General features: G+C 47.9%; 1 long non-coding RNA gene across 2 annotated transcripts; it reads left to right on the top strand.

Moving 5' to 3' along the window:
- Positions 1–10833: 10833 nt before the first annotated feature.
- On the top strand, positions 10834–16018 carry LOC125944496 (uncharacterized). Of its 2 annotated transcripts, none has more exons than XR_007466238.1 (3): positions 10834–10932; positions 11809–11921; positions 15788–16018. It is a non-coding gene; the product is annotated as an uncharacterized LOC125944496 (long non-coding RNA). The 2 variants fall into 2 exon arrangements; XR_007466239.1 differs by lacking the exon at positions 15788–16018 and adding an exon at positions 12034–12249.
- The last annotated feature ends 257 nt before the right edge of the window (positions 16019–16275 follow it).

Here is a 16275-nt window from a genome sequence, read left to right as displayed (position 1 = left end):
ACCAGAAAGAAAAAAATATCCTCCGCCGACCAACAAAACATTACTTACCTTTTGAACTCGCAAACGATGTTTACTTTCAATCCGCGACACTACCGGCGAATCTGCCAGAGCTCTTTGCATGCAACCAGTCACTCATCATCTTCATTCACGTCGACACACTGGATTCTTTGTTGCGCTCCTGTCCCGCACCTCGTTAACCAGGCGCCAACGCCGGGCCAAATTCCAAAGCCGACTCATCAGCTTCCGAAAATAGCCCCACGAAAGCACGGAGAACTAATAAGAGGCCTTCTGGGGCGCCAGCGAACACCGGTTGTTGTCCAAAGAGCGAGTCAGAGCCCAAAGTGGTCAAAACACAACAAAATATATTCTTCAAATAAGGCAGTTGCATACACACTGGTACACTTCGGCTATGCACATCACAATGCAATTCAAATGGATGTTAACAAAAGACTGGAAAATAATTAACGACAAGCACTAATAGTCCTAAACGTAATAGTCCTTCTTCTGCAGACGGTCAGTCTACACGTCACATCTCTTCACCGGCGTAGTCTGAACCACCGTACTGATTCCCGTACGGTGCTTTTATTCGCCGGCGTTTATAGAACTTTCTGACGGAGTCGTTCTCCTAAACATGAAAAAAAAAAAAAACTGGTAATCTAGTCATTTCTCGCGTTTTCGGCCGCGGCGCTGAAGACTCTTCTAGAAGGGTGGTGACTCGTCCGTTGGCACACGCTCGGGTTGTTGTCCTCCTCCTCTCGCACTGCTCGCCGTGTGTCAGTGTCGGAGAGGGCGTTTCGGCACGCGCCCGCTCTCGCCTCTCTCTCGTTACCGTAGCCTTCGCGTATCTTGTCGAAGCTTCTAGTCTCCGTTGATCGCACCGGCTGTCTGTGGCATATGCACTCTCTCTTTCTGTCGAAGCTTGCGCGGCGCCGACGTGCTGCGTTGTTGGCTTCTGTATTACGCGGCGCGCGCTTTGTTTATGCACACGTTTGCGAGAACTCCTCTCCCTAAAATGCGTTGTCTCCTATACCGTCCATCGCGTTGGAAGTACAGCACTTCTTAAACGCACGCACGCTGATGGAAGCCGGGATGTACTCCCACACATTTGAAATCCAGCTTGCCACCTGCCCCGCCAACACGCGCTTGATGCGTAAAGTCATAAAGAAAAACCTAAGATTTCACGGCGTAAACACGGCCACGCGGGCGAGGGGAGGAGGAATAAACATTTATTGCGGAACCAGCACTTTAAGATGGCCGGGCCTAAGCTTCCCATAAGGGGACGTCGAGGGCTTGCCTCGCCGCCGCCTCACGGGCGTGCTGGGTCGCCCAGGTTTGGTCGTCGAGGGCGGAGCTCCGCAGAGCCTCACGCAACCTCGACGAGAGGGTCGTGGTGTTAATGTGTGTGTACTGTGCTGGGCACTCCCAACAGCATATGCGGAAGCGTAGCCGGGTGAGTGCCACAGCACCGGCAGTCGGGGGTATTGTAAACTTCAGAGAATATAAGGTGGAGGCGGGCGGGTGAAGGGTACGTATTTGTTTGTAGCAGACGCAGGGTGGTAGCCTGCGCCCGGCTGAACTTGGGGTGAGGTGGGGGGAAGGTTCGGCGACTAAGGTAAATGCCTTAACGAGATCGTTATAAGTAGTCAGGTTGTCCCTGGTGTCCAACTCGTCTCCAGTGTCTTTGGCGCGGTTGACTAGTCCTCGCGCAATGGAGTAGGTGACCTCGTTGAGGTTGGGGAGGTGTGGGTGGACAGTGCCCGCGTGGGCCGGGATCCATGTCAGGAAGATCATGCTTTGTTTAGAGCGTGGTGCCTGGTGGAGGATACGAAGAGCTTGAGGAGAAATACGGCCTTTGCTGAAGTTAGTGACGGCTGAGCGAGCGAGTGACGGCCACGCGGGCGAAACCCTAAAATATAAGCTGACCTATGACTATTATATCCCGATTTGAAAAAGAAGTTACCTGCCTAGAATGGAGTATATACGCCACTGAGCAGAGACAAAGCTACCGCAGCCCCTAGAGCCTCAGCGACGTGTCGAAAAAAAGACAGTTTAACCCAAAATGCGAAGCAGTAATTCCAATAGCAAATTATTACAACTAGACATTATTAGAATAGCAAACTATACGAAGCAAGAATAGTGTTTTTATCGACCGTATAAACATTTGCTTGCTAACTAAATGAATTGTAAAGGGGTTTATTAGGCACCAGCCTTTTGGACCGACCGTTAGTTCAGGGCCCTAGCTCTCAGCACGAGCGGCGTTTATCGAGGATAGCGAAGGAGGGATCGACCCACTAGAAAGGGCTGGAGAGCATGACCCACTATGGCGTTCGTATCCTTCCCTACAATCACCCCCGGGGGTGAAAAGGGAGCCGTCGGGCGACCTAACGGCTGGTCATGATGAGTGGGTCATAGTAGGTCTTGAGGTGCTCGACGTTGACTATGTCGCGTCCATGATGAAGGCGCATGTGAGCAGAAGGTTCAACTGGTTCGATCACGTAGTTGACGGGAGATGCGCGTTCGACGATACGATAGGGCCTTCATACTTGGGCACTAGTTTGGATGAGAGACCAGGTATAGCGGAAGGAACCGAGAGCCACACAAGCGCTCCAGGCAGGAAGGTGGGTGCAGAAGTGGTGTCACCGCGTGTGCTCTTCTGGCGCCCTTGGTCACTGGATGTAAAGACCCGTGCGAGATCGCGGCACTCCTCAGCCAGTCTTGCGGTGTCAGAAATGGGCGCACATTCAGATGCATCCGGCCGGTACGGTAGAATTGTGTTGATGGTGTGCGACGGGTGGCCACCATACATTACGAAAAAAGGTGAAAAGCCAGTGGTGCTTTGAGTGGCAGTGTTATACGCGTAAGTTACAAATGGCAGAATGACGTCCCAATTAGTGTGGTCAGAGGCGACGTAAACATAGCAAGCATGTCCCCGAGCGTACGGTTGAAGCGTTCTGGAAAGTCATTGGTTTGGGGGTGGTACGCCGCAGTTGTGCGATGAACAACGTGGCACTCCTTGAGAATGGCTTCAACTACTTCGGACAGAAAGACACGTCCGCGATCACTGAGAAGTTCCTGCGGTGGCCCATGTCGCAGGATGAATCAACGAAGCAAGGAGGAGGCAACATCGCGCGCTGTAGCTGCCGGTAGGGCGGCAGTATCGGCGTATCGCGTCAGGTGGTCGGCTGCCACAATGGCCCAGCGATTTCCAGCTGACGTCAGGGGAAGGGGTCCATACAAATCGATTCCGGCGCTGGCAATCGGGGCAAGAGCGAACGAACTTGTCAACGTAGCTCTACATCCCGCGCCAATAATACCACTGTTGAAGGCGCTGGTAAGTCTTGAGAACTCCAGAGTGCGCACACTGTGGATAAGCGTGGAAAGCTGCGCATACTTCGGGACAAGAGCGAACGAAGTTGTGAACGTAGCTCTACATCCCGTGCCAATAATACCACTGTTGAAGGCGCTGGTAAGTCTTGAAAACGCCAGAGTGCGCACACTGTGGATCAGCGTGGAAAGCTGCGCATACTTCGGAACGCAGACTGCGGGGTACCACTAACAACCACTGGCACCCGTCGGGGTTATAATTGCGTCGGTAAAGCAGGTTGTCGCGAATGGCAAAGTGACGTGCTCGGCGACGCAACGTGCGAGTGCGTGGTTGTGCCGACGAACCAGAAAGAAAGTCTAGATGGGAGGCAATCCAATGATTCTTACGCTGATCAGAAGCGATGGTGTTAAGTTCGAGCGAAGAAACAGTAATCTCAGATAGGGAGGAGTAGGTATTGACAGGCAAGGAATTACGCGAGAGGGCGTCAGCGTCAGAATGCTGGCGTCCGTTTCGGTACATCACTCGGATATCGTAGTCCTGCAGGCGAAGTGCCATCGCGCAAGACGGCCAGAGGGGTCCTTCAAGGACGACAACCAACATAGTGCATGGTGGTCGGTGACTACGTCAAAAGGACGGCCATATAAATAAGGCCGGAACTTAGTCAGAGCCCAGATGATGGCTAAGCATTCTTTTTCCGTCAGTGTAATTTGTCTCAGCTTTAGTAAGCGTACGACTTGCGTAAACAACGACATATTCAGAAAACCCTTGCTTGCGTTGGGCAAGAACAGCGCTGAGGCCAACGCCGCTGGCATCTGTATGCACCTCAGTAGGAGCTGTCGGATCGTAGTGGCGCGAAATTGGCGGAGACATAAGCAGATGACGGAGCTTTGTGAAGGCCTCGTCGCACTGGGACGACCACGAAGTTAGGGGCCCGTTGCGTGTAAGCAGTTTCTTCAGGGGTGAGATGTGGCGGCGAAATTGCGAACAAAGCGCCTGAGCTAAGAACACAGACCTATGAAATTGCGCAATTCTTTGACAGACGTTGGCTTAGGGAATTCGGCGACGGCCCGAAGCTTGGCTGGATCGGGGGTATCCCATTCTTGGATACGACGTCACCGAGGATTGTCAGCTGCCGAGCTGCAAATCGGCACTTCTTTAGGTTTAGTTGTAGGTCTGTGTTTGTTAAGCACGTCAAAACACACCGTAGGCGTTGAAGGTGCGTTGTGAAGTCCGGCGCAAAAACAACAACGTCGTCAAGATAGCACAAGCATGTGTGCCACTTCAAGCCGCGCAGAACAGTGTCCATCATGCGCTCAAATGTTGCAGGTGCATTACAAAGTCCAAAAGGCATTACGTTAAATTCGTATAAGCCGTCGGGTGTTACAAAAGCTGTCTTTGGCCGATCGGCGTCAGTTATGGGTACTTTCCAATACCCTGAGCACATATCTAAAGATTAAAATAATTCTGCGCCTTGTAGACTGTCAACGACGTCGTCTATGTGCGGGAGACCGTAGCCGTCCTTGTGTGTGGTCTTTTTGAGGCGCCGGTAGTCGACACAGAACCGCTCAGAACCATCTTTCTTCGTAATGAAGACCACAGGGGATGCCCATGGACTGTTGGAAGGTCGTATCACCTCGCGACGAAACATGTCGTCGACTTGTTCGTTGATTACACGACGCTCTGAAGGAGATATACGATACGGGCATTGCCGAAATGGCGGTTGCGAGCCATTGTCGATGCGGTGTGTAACAGTTGATGTCCGGCCTAGGGAAGATTGCCCGACATCGAAAGAAGAACGAAATTCTTCTAAGAGGCACACAATTGAGATCGCTCGACCGGCGTAAGGTCATCGGCGATAGAAGAACCAAACACATCACTGGACAGTGCCTGACTGGCAGAAATAGCAGTGAGCGCACTGGAACTAGCACAGTAATCCTCATCGGACACGTTCATAACTTCCACGTCTTCAATCGCTTCTACATTGCCTAGACATTTCCCTCGGAGCAGCATCACAGGGTACGGGAACGGGTTACAAACGAAAATGGTGCTGTAGCCCTGTTTGATGTCTACTGTCGCAAAAGGTAGCAGCAGGGCTGTCCGATTAAGGAAGCGGTCAGATGGAGACAGCAGCGCAACAGCGTCTGAGATTCCACCGCAGTACATGGGCACGACCGTTGACGCACGGGGAGGAACGTGGTTGTCGTCGAGGACAATTAGTTTCTTCGACAGCGAAGTATTGTTGGTGATCGGCAAATCTAACAGCGGCGAGAGTTCCACCTCGGCCCGTGCACAATGAATAACGGCATTGCGGCACGAGAGGAAATCCCAGCCGAGGATAACGTCGTGAAAGCACGAGGTGAGGATGATGAATTCTATGGCGTACAGAACGTCGTCAATAACAACACGAGCAGTGCAAGCCGCTAAGGAGTGGATATACTGAGCACTGGCTGTGCGGAGGGACAGTCCAGAAAGGGGCGTCGGGACTTTCCGATGTAGGCGGCAAAGCTTAGCGTCCATAAGGCATACGGCGGCTTCTGTGTCCACGAGTGCAGATGCGCGAACACCGCCAACAAACACTTCGATCACGTTTGAATGACTGCGTTGAGGACTTTCACGTTTCGACGGCGCCGCAGCCTTTGCCTCTTGGACTGCGACGATTAGTTTTCCTCGTCCCAAGTTCCGGCACGGGGTGGCATCGGCAACAATAAGCGAAGGCGTGGAGACGGTGAATGGCGGGTAGTGGGCGTCGGGCGCAAAGTCGGTGACATAGCCGAATGGGGGTCGTAATATGGACGGTTGCACTGGCTGGTCACTGCTGATGCGGCGCTAGGCGGCAGAGCGCGATTACATATCGCGCGAGCGACAAACATATCGGCCGGTTGTCGGAAGTACGCCACCGGTTCGCTGGGGCAGGTGCCATCCATGGAAGAGGTCGCGTTGGACATGGTGGACGCTGGTATGAAGGCATGGGGAGCTGCGGTCGGGCCCAGGCGCGACGTCGGCATAACGGAGAGGCACACTCGGAAAGAGTGGTTGAGTCCTCGCGACGACTTCAGCGTAGCTGAGTGGTGCAGCCGTCGGGACATTTCGGGGCGTCGAGACGACATCGGCAATGCTTAGAGGATCGGCTGCAGGAAGATGTTGATGCTGGTCTGGCAAGACCTCGGCAATTTACTGCTCCATCACGCGACGGAGCGTGTGCATAACATTCGTTACGAGCTGTTGCACATGCGGCGGCTGAGCGAAGGTTAGCAAGGAGAGTTGGCGTGCAACTTCCTCCCGAAGGAACGCTTTCATTTTGTAAGCACTGCTATCTGGTAGGAGGTGGTGGCCAAACCAGCAATGTGGTCGTCACACGACGAAGGGCGACGTGTCATGGAGCGCTGCCTTCGGAGCTCCTCGTAGCTTTGGCATAGAGTGACGATGTCTGTCACGGACTGAGGATTTTTCACAAGTAGCATGTTGAACGATTCGTCTTCAATTCCTTTTAAGACCCCTGCTTCGGCCACTGAGCCATCCTTTTCATTAAAGCTCATTCTCTCTCTTATTTTGTCAGATTCCGACATGGTCGCGTTGACTCATTTGCACAAGTCCAGAATATCTACAATGTAGCTAGCAAATGGTTCACCCGTCTGCTGTGCACGTTCTGGCAAACGCGATTCCGCTCGCAGCTTGCGCACCGCAGGGTGACCAAACACCGCCACTAAAGAAGTCTTGAACGAGGATTACGTCGGAAAATCGGTCTCATGGTTTCTGTACCAGAGACTGGCTACACCCGCGAGATAGAAGATCACATTGCGGAGCTTTGCGGGGTTGTCCCATTTGTTGTGACCACTTACCCTCTCACACGTTGTCAGGCAGTCCTCCACATCGGTTTCGTCCGCACCGCTGAAGATGGCAGGGTCCCTGTGGCGAGGCACACCAGAGCACATGACAGACTGAGAACGCGCTGGCGGGGATGGGGTAGGTGGCACTTGCTGGGATGCGTCTTCTAGGCACGGTTGAGCGAAGGGTACGGGATCGAAGCTCCAGGATTTACGTTGTAGACCGAAGCACTATCCACCACTTGTAAAGGCGTTTATTAGCCACCAGCCTTTTGGACCGACCATTAGTTCAGGGCCCGAGCTCTCAGCACGAGCGGCGTTTCTCGAGGATAGCGCGGCAGGAATCGACCCACTAGAAAGGGCTGGAGAGCATTACCCACTAGGGCGTTCGTATCCTTCGCTACAGAGTAAGCATGGTGTCACGCGCCAAAAGCAAACGGGGACACATCTCGCTGGATGACCACGGACACTCGCTGTCAAAACGCTGGAGTTAGGAAGAGCGGAAGAAGCTGCGAGCGAAGTGCCGTTTCAATACGAAATAAGCGGCGAGAACACAGCACACACGTGTGCTCATGGCAGCTTCAACACGGGTAACTGCGGACTCCTTTGCGAAAGCTGCCAAACTGCATCCGTTCTGCCTCATCTTTGTGTGGGAGGGACGAACGTTATAAGGATACGAAAAGAAAAGTTCTCCATTCGAATACTCAGGGCATATTTTTATAATAAAACCGTTGCCACGCAAATTACTACGCAGCCAGCATCTTATTCCACAAAATGCTTTCGCTGGAGTCAAAATACTGGAATGCTTAACACTGGGGGAATTTTGGAAACGATGACCGAATTAACGCAATATATGGTGCTTCCGTAATTTCCTGCTACGGTACCTCAGTGGTTATAGTGTTCTGCTGCTGCGGATGAGGTACCGGGATCACTTTCCGGCCAGGGCAGCCACATTTCGATTGGCGCGATATGTAAGAAATCTCTCCTACCTATATTTAGGTACGCGTTAAACATCACCGAAATGATCCGGAGCCCCTCACCAAGGCGTTTCGCATAGTGCAAGAACTGGCCCGGAATGTTCAACCCCAATAATTAAAGAGCCAATCATACAATGGTGCTCCTTAGCAAATTACAGGAATACGTAATTGGAAGCAGAAAAACGAAATACTACGCCTAAAATGTGTTGCTTATCAATTACACACACACACACACACGCACACACACACACACATATATATATATATATATATATATATATATATATATATATATATATATATATATATATAGACGCAAACGCGTGCGAACTGCTTTTTGTGGCACTCCCCCAGAAATTGCTATGAATGTTGTCGTGAGAACACATCCGGGGACCTTTGCAAGTTAATGTCCTCTCTGTCCGGGCCTTTTGTTACAAAACAACGAAGCCGTTCATAAAGGCTGAACCAGTCTTTGTGCTGAAAGAGCTCACGCGCCTACAACGTGATCGCGAACAAAGAGCAGTGGTTGGCCCCATGCGCAGCTTGGTATAAAGCATAATGACATGAGCGGCAAATTAGTTGCGTCTCGCTAGCAAAGCGCTTGCCCCATTTCGTCTTTTTTTGTCGCTGCGGGCAAAACAGCAACACAATCCTCACGCATACTTCCAGTTCCTAGAGCAGTGTGCTCGCCACAAATGATTATGAAACTGGTGCACAAAGCACAGTAGTTGTCCTTTATTCTTTGTTACTGGGGGGTTGCTTTTCCGTACTTCCAAACCAAATGCGCTTCACATTCAATACCTCGAATACGTACAGCTTGCTGTGATCGCCGGGGAATCCATTCGAAAGATGGAAGGAGTTACGTAGCTCACAGACGATGGCATACATGGAAGTTGTCGGCATAGATTCAGCTGTATAGAATTGGAAGAGAAATATCAGAGGTTGGCGCCAATGAAACAACTTCGCACATCCATCACAACATACATTTGTGTGATTTTCGGACGGATATCCACGCGCCACCACTAATTAGACATGTTGATCATCTCAATAAACATAACGCTGACGCTGAAGGCAACTAAAATCAGGAACGAAACAATGTGGACGAATACCGCTACCAAGTGGGCTTATTGTCGCGGCAACGGTAACCTGTATAGAGATGCGAGTCATGTGACGGCAATGCACGCAAAACAGTATACAACCGGGTAAATTCGCGTTTAATAATCGTAGCGTACACGTGGTCTACTAACTCCACTTTCACACTAATGTACCCGGAAAGCCTACAAAGACATTATTATCCCGTATTTCTTTCCCTTAAAAGCTTGTCTTGTTTATATCACATTTTACAATTTTATTAGTATTGCTTACGTCTTAGGCGTGCCCAGTGATCTTGTACTTTCTATTGCACATACACAGTGTTGCAGCTAACAATTCCCATGCTTGGACAAAAAACCAACACAACAAGGGTGAGCTTCATGAAGCGGTGGAACATTTTTCTGCCTTTGTTTTGAACATATTTCGCTAGACGTTCTAATGAACTTCGTGCATAATGCCGACAACTCTGCGCACATTAGGCTTCCTCCACCATCGTGAAGGATACACGTGCGGGCTAGCGAAAGACGCTCGTAAAAAGTTTGTGGTCTGCGCGGCCTCTCTACGGGACGTACAGACCGTTCACTCGTACTTCACCCTAACTGCAACAGTTAAGTGCAGCTAAAAGAAATGCGTACAGAGCACGCGTTATTAGTTATCCATTTCTTGCACTCATAAGTTACAGCGCCGTCATGAGCTGGGCTTCACTCGCCCTAAGCCCGTGTAAGCCAGTACAGCCACTTTTCTCGAGTCACAAGTGATATGACGGGCAGCGGTGGTTGCTACAAGCCGACTTGATCGTGTCACTGAATATACTCTAGCGCTCGCGAGGCCACATCGGCCGTGATAGATAACGGAGCTATATTGCTACACCAGCGCATAATATTTCACAGAACGCCTCGCTTTCTTTTGTGTAATTTGATTTGATGGAATAAGGAATGACGTAAGATTGGACCAAGGTCGCCGCTCCAGCAGTAAAGGCCACTTTCCTTCGCCGCTTTCACGTTGTATCAGTCAACGGCGCCTTCGTTCCGCAAGCACGGGAACATGCCAAGATATATTCTACCAATCCTGTTGCGGCGAACGAAGCTTGCGTTCGCAGGGACATGTTATGCAGCGAACGCGACTTGTGCATGCGTCAGAACATCGCAGCAAACTGATTGAGACGTGTGGTAGAGACCGTGCGGCCCACAAATTCCTCACGTCCGTCCTGCGCTCAAACGCACACACTGTAAAAAATTTCCGTAATTTTACAGCAAAAACCTACGTAAAATTTACGTAGACCATTCTGTTTTATGAAAAACGGCGGGATTCTACGTAAAAAAGACGGACGTGAGCTCCGTTTTCGAAATACGGAGAGCCGTCCGTAATTTCATGAGGAGGGCAACTGAACATGTTACTATTGAAAAATGAACACGCAAAGAATATAACGAAAAGACACTGTCTACTCTCACTGCCAGTTACATATATCACCATAGATAACACTGTTTGAACATTATTCGCGTGCGAGCATAGTAAACACACAAAAAGAAGCAGGTAGGGTTTGAGCGGTGGCGCTGCTTACCACCCCTTCGTCGCGCCTACACGCTGCGTTGGATTCCTCCAGCACAAACAACTGTACGAGTACTCGCTAATGGCGGACGGTGGAGGTGGTGTTCCTGTCGCATTTGTGATTTCACACTAAATAGGAAGGAATCGGCGCTGGATTGTTACACAAGTAAGTGATTTAAGTGTCCTTTTTTCGTTGTTGGTGCACGTCGCGCGTGCGAAATGCTCCGCGACGGCCGGTGATGGGCTCAATTGTGTTGTGTGAGCACGCTTTTAACGAGATTCCTTGGCCATGAGGATTGACAAAGCGACATTGCGAGTCTGTGATAAAGGGGTGTTTCATTTGTTGTGTTGAATGCATACTCACTACAACTGAGACGTGTAGGCAATATTAGCGGCGTTGACGCCTCTAGTAGCTCCTTTGTCGTCTAATGTGGCCGCTGGTTTACGGACGTTAGCATTCCAGTTAGTACTGTGTTGTGCTGTGTGCTCGGCGTTCCAAAATTAAGTGAAGGCGTTGTACCCGTTATCTCTCTCGACGCGGTGCAACGTTATGTTACCAATATTCGGTGACGCATTGCATCACAGTGAAATTTTTAGCCATTATTATAAGCTTCGGACGCAGTGCCTTGGCTGGGCGTGCATAATCGCAGTGTTCACGCCCGGGATTGAAAGATTGCTCATGTATGAAGACCTCATTGAGCATGTTCGATGTGCATGCCCCTTCATTACAATCAAATGACGGTGGAGCGTGCTTACTGCCATAACCTTGTGCCACTTGCAGTGGTAGGGAACACGGGTGTCACACGGTGCCCTTTCGTTTGTGGTAGAGCCCGAGCAATCGTGCACGATCGCAATTGAAAGTTGTCCGCGTGATACCCGTTAAGAGTCATTGCAAAGGAAACGGATTATTTTCTACCTGGCAATCTGTATTCGTTTTTTTTTTACTGCTACCAGGTTAATAGTGTAATTGTATATAAAGATGTTTGTGCTTTGCTTTGGATGACCGGTCAGAAAGTAACTGATATCAGTATTTCATTTGCAGCTGTTGCACCAGTGAAGGATGTCTGTGTGCCGCCTTGCATTCAGTTTCTCAGTCATGGGGGCCTGCTTGCAACACCAGTGGCAAAGCAGTCTTGCATTGTGCTATTTGTTCTGGTAAGCTGTGCCATTCTATCGTATATCAGTCATGCATATGCAGTCCTAATGGACATTGATTGCAAATGTTGGTTGAATGACAATGCCTATACAAGTATAATAATTATTGCAGATGCATCCAAAAGATAAATGATGTTTTGTTCTTCCTGGGGCAACCAATTGGTTCAGCATGAGGACGTCGACTTGAAAGTGGGATTGTTTCATACTTGTCTCGGTTGCACATGAGTTGTGTTCAAAAAACGCTAATAGCACCAGATTTCGGGATATGAGGCAACAGATAAAACATGCACCAATAAAAATTCGTTTAGTTTGCCTCTATGAGTATGCAAAAACACCTGCATACTGACCTCTAACACTGTCATGCATGGGCTCCATGGTAACTAAGTGTAGCCACAGTTAAGCTCACTGTTAGCCACTGCTCAGCTTACTATAATAGGTGAAGATGCCTCGATGGATTTGCGTGTGACATTGGAAGGTATCATAACGAGGTAAAATATAGCTTCAGCACACAGCTGTGTCACGTGGTCAGATGACCAAAATATTCATATATTTTGAAGGGAATGAACAGCACTACTGCCAGAATGAAGTGAAGGTGAAGGGCACAGCAACACATTCCCTTTATCCTGTCTATGGCACCATTCAGTTCCTTCCTATACATGCACCAACCAGCCCAGTTCAGAACGCTCTAGCAGTTCATCTGAAATACCTTAATTTGTCTAGAAGATTAAGTGTATACACACTAGTGTATACACTGTGGGGGCTATTCTGCGAGCTTTGTATGTTTTGAACATGTGCCATGAGGATTCTTCATTGCTCAAAACTTGATATACAACTGCACAAAGCAGCATCAATAGCTACGTTGCTTCCCCATCTTGTGTCGAGGGTCTGTGCGTGTTTCCTAAGATAGTCCTTGTGTCGTCGTCCTGTTTGTCCTACATAATTGCTGCTGCAGGGCAGTAGGATGTTGTAAACAGCACCAACTGCACTTCCTATGATCTCCAGCACATACTTCTTGATGCAAACTTCTCGTCTTGACCTGGTCCGGTTGACATTTTCGTACCTGACCAGTTTGTTGGCCCTGAAAATAAAAATGTAGTTCCAACTCTCCCTAGCAATTTGCTTGAATTGACAGCTTCCTTTGTATTGTATAGCAGTGATAGGCCTTGGCTTCCTTGAAGTACTCCGACTGAAGACTTCACCTATGTTCAGCTCCGTTAAATGCTTCTTGGCAACGCATGGCGAAAGGCAGTGCGAACACACTGTTAAAAGCAACCATACTTGGGTCTTGAAGCTCCCCTCCACTTCGTGGTAGTGCCCTTGTGTTCCTGTAGCAACAACATGCTTCAGTGTTCAAGTGCGCTAATAGGAAAGGCCAAGACACTTGAGTGTGGGGCATAGATCCAGCACGATGCTCACCACAGAAAACCTTCAAGCCAGATATTGGAGCTTGCGTTCCAGCAGTTTTACTTCCATGAGCACACCTGGCACTGTGGAGGAGACATTAAAAAATGGCTGAACTTCTTGAGTAGCCTTGCTTGGCAACTTCTCACAGACAAAAACACTGTCAGGTAACCGTAAAACACTAGCTATTGTGGGCACCAGTGTAGTAAAGTTATTTTGCTTCATTGGCAACTTTCTCCTCTATATTAGGTGAAGTAAGGCTACTAAATGGGTAGAGTGATTTTCTTCCTGTCTTCTCTGCAGTGCTAGATCAGTTCACTTACGGGGAAAAACTACCACTAGACAGTGATCTTCCATTTCTGTACCGCAGGGTTTTATTTGGTTAGTGTTATGTATGCTGGAGCTATGCCCAATGTTTGGAGGAGGGTATTCTGCCTTCCGCATCGGCACACTCTTTCGCTGTGAAGCTCATCACAGGAACACCAAAAGGCGTCCTCAAGAAATCGAGGCATCACCAAGTGGAGGAGAGCTTCTGAACCCATGTCTAACATTTCCTTAAAGTGTGGTGGCCACTGTTATATCATATTCACAAGGTCAGTAATAGTGTCAGAGACTGTTGGGAAAGCTGGAACTTTCCTTTTATTTTTCACGTCGAGCAATCTGGGTACATTGTGTGAAAAGGGTGACTCGGACCGAGCCTTGACGCAAAGTGTAGCAAAAGGCAGAACAGCAGTTCAACTGTGCGGTTGTTGTTTACATTATCCCGCTGTCCAGCAGCTGCAACTACGCAGGACAACAAGCCTAGTATATATATGTTTGTCTGTAAACAAAATTTTTTGCCTGCATTCATGTTGTCTAGCCTTCTCCCGTCTTTTCGTGCTGTCCCCAAGTAATCGCATAGGTACACTCTTACATAACTTGCAATTATAAGATTCATGCTTGGGAATATAATCGGAAACTGTGCCATATGGATGACATAATTCATTACACGTGGTGTTAAAGTGGCTGTGCAGTCTGGGTAGGGGCTTCAAATCTGCTTGTTATAGCAATTCATAAGTTGCTTCCAAAACTTGAGATACAAAGATTCAAGCTATGTCTGTGAAAACAGTGCATCATGTTACAAGGAACTGTTAGAACACTCATGGGAAATAGCTCGGTATTGCGAGAGGTTGTAGAAACTTGCTTCAACTTGCTTTCTACAGAATTTTATAAAGATGCTTTTTCAACTCCCGCATCTGTCGTGTTGTCTCATCACAAAACTGTAAACAAATGTGAGTATTACGCCTTGAGTTTCAGTAAAGATTACATGAATATGATTAATCCTTTCCGACGCAATGCACACAATTCAATACACCAAGATAGTGCATTAATAGCAATGGCATTGATTAAAGTAAGGATATTTAAAATGTGTCCCGTACATCTTCAAACTCTTCTAATTGAAATAGTGCTGCATGTTTGAATTACACAGGCAAATTGTTTTAGTAAAGGAAGTATGAAGGTAGATGGTTAAGTACTTTGCTTGGTGTATGTAATTGTATGTATGTCACTTCTTTCATCGTTTTTCACAGTGTGTTGCACCAGTCATAATTTTCGAATGGCTGGATAGGTGCTATTCAAGCCTGGTAGACATGAAATAGTTGATGTTTGCAAATCTTATGTACTTGCACTGAGTTTTTGCATGGAGTGCACATTCCATAAACTTGACAAACTCACTAAAGAACTGAAAACTCCTAATCTATTGTACTTCTGTAAGCATTTTATGAATATGAAGATGTAAGAAATGCGATGAATCTAAGTTTTCAATCAACACAACTAATTGGCATGTGAAAGGGTTAAGGAAAGAGGCTCCTTGAAACAATTTCTCAAAACATCGCAACATACCACCTGAGGGTCTCCAACCTTAACCTCTTACTACTGTTTTGCAAATCACAATATTGACTGAATGCAATATTTTTCTGACCAGTCTTTCATGTAATGTAAAGAAAGTTAACACGCCTAGTCTTACATGAAGATAAATTCGAAATCATTTATTTATAGCACTCACTTAGCAGCAGTTCTGAACTTTTCTTTATCAGTATAGTACTTGTGATTCACCTTTGAATTGCTGAGTACAGGTAGAGATATGGTTAGTTGTTTACTAGAAAGGATCCCGAATTTTCCACCTTCTGATTGTAGCTTAGACCGTCACTTGTACTTCACAAGGAGTGGACTGTGGTAGCTAGGAAATATAGTTTTCCTGAGAATTTCCATGCATGCAATTTTGATTCTGTCTGCTAGCATGTTTGTATTACAGCATGAATTTCATAGATTAGAGGCTCCATGAAGGTACATTCTGTCGTTGAATGTCTATGAGATGGTTAAGCAGGTTGACTGTATCTAGTTACAACTCCTCATGTCCTGTGGCAGTTACGTTTGTGTGGTTTGGTGCTGTCAGTGTAAGCTTAACATTTCTTTCCTTCTCCCAGGAAGTACACAAGCATTGAGGAGCCATTTGACCTGCCACTACACTGATACGGTATTTGGTAGGTTCTATTACAGGTTTTCTTTCGTGTAGTAGTACCTGCTATAATTCTGTATAACGTGTTCAGACCTTTAGTCAGCAGGCTGTTTGACAACAGGTGTTTACAAATGAATAACTAACAAGATTTTCAAGGTCATTAGTGATGCAATCGTTGCACACTGCTGCATTTTTCTGCAAATTAATTGATGAGCATCCAGCAAGTGCTGCTCTCCTGCCTTAATGCACAAACCTTCAAATACTGTTAACCCTATATCACAAGTGTACAGCAAATGGAGATGACTGTTCACAGCGACAAGTTCATAATGTTTACTTACATGCAAAAGGGAGTCAAACGTCAGGTACACATTTGAAGTTTTCCAAAACAAGTTCATCATCATAGTGCATAAATGAAGAAGTAATCTTAGCGCAATAAAAATACACAGGCACAAGAAA

Source organism: Dermacentor silvarum, chromosome 3 (genome assembly GCF_013339745.2).
Source record: "Dermacentor silvarum isolate Dsil-2018 chromosome 3, BIME_Dsil_1.4, whole genome shotgun sequence".
NCBI lineage: Eukaryota > Metazoa > Arthropoda > Arachnida > Ixodida > Ixodidae > Dermacentor > Dermacentor silvarum.
Note: the sequence above shows the minus strand (reverse complement) of the source record. Positions and strands in the feature narration are given on the sequence as shown.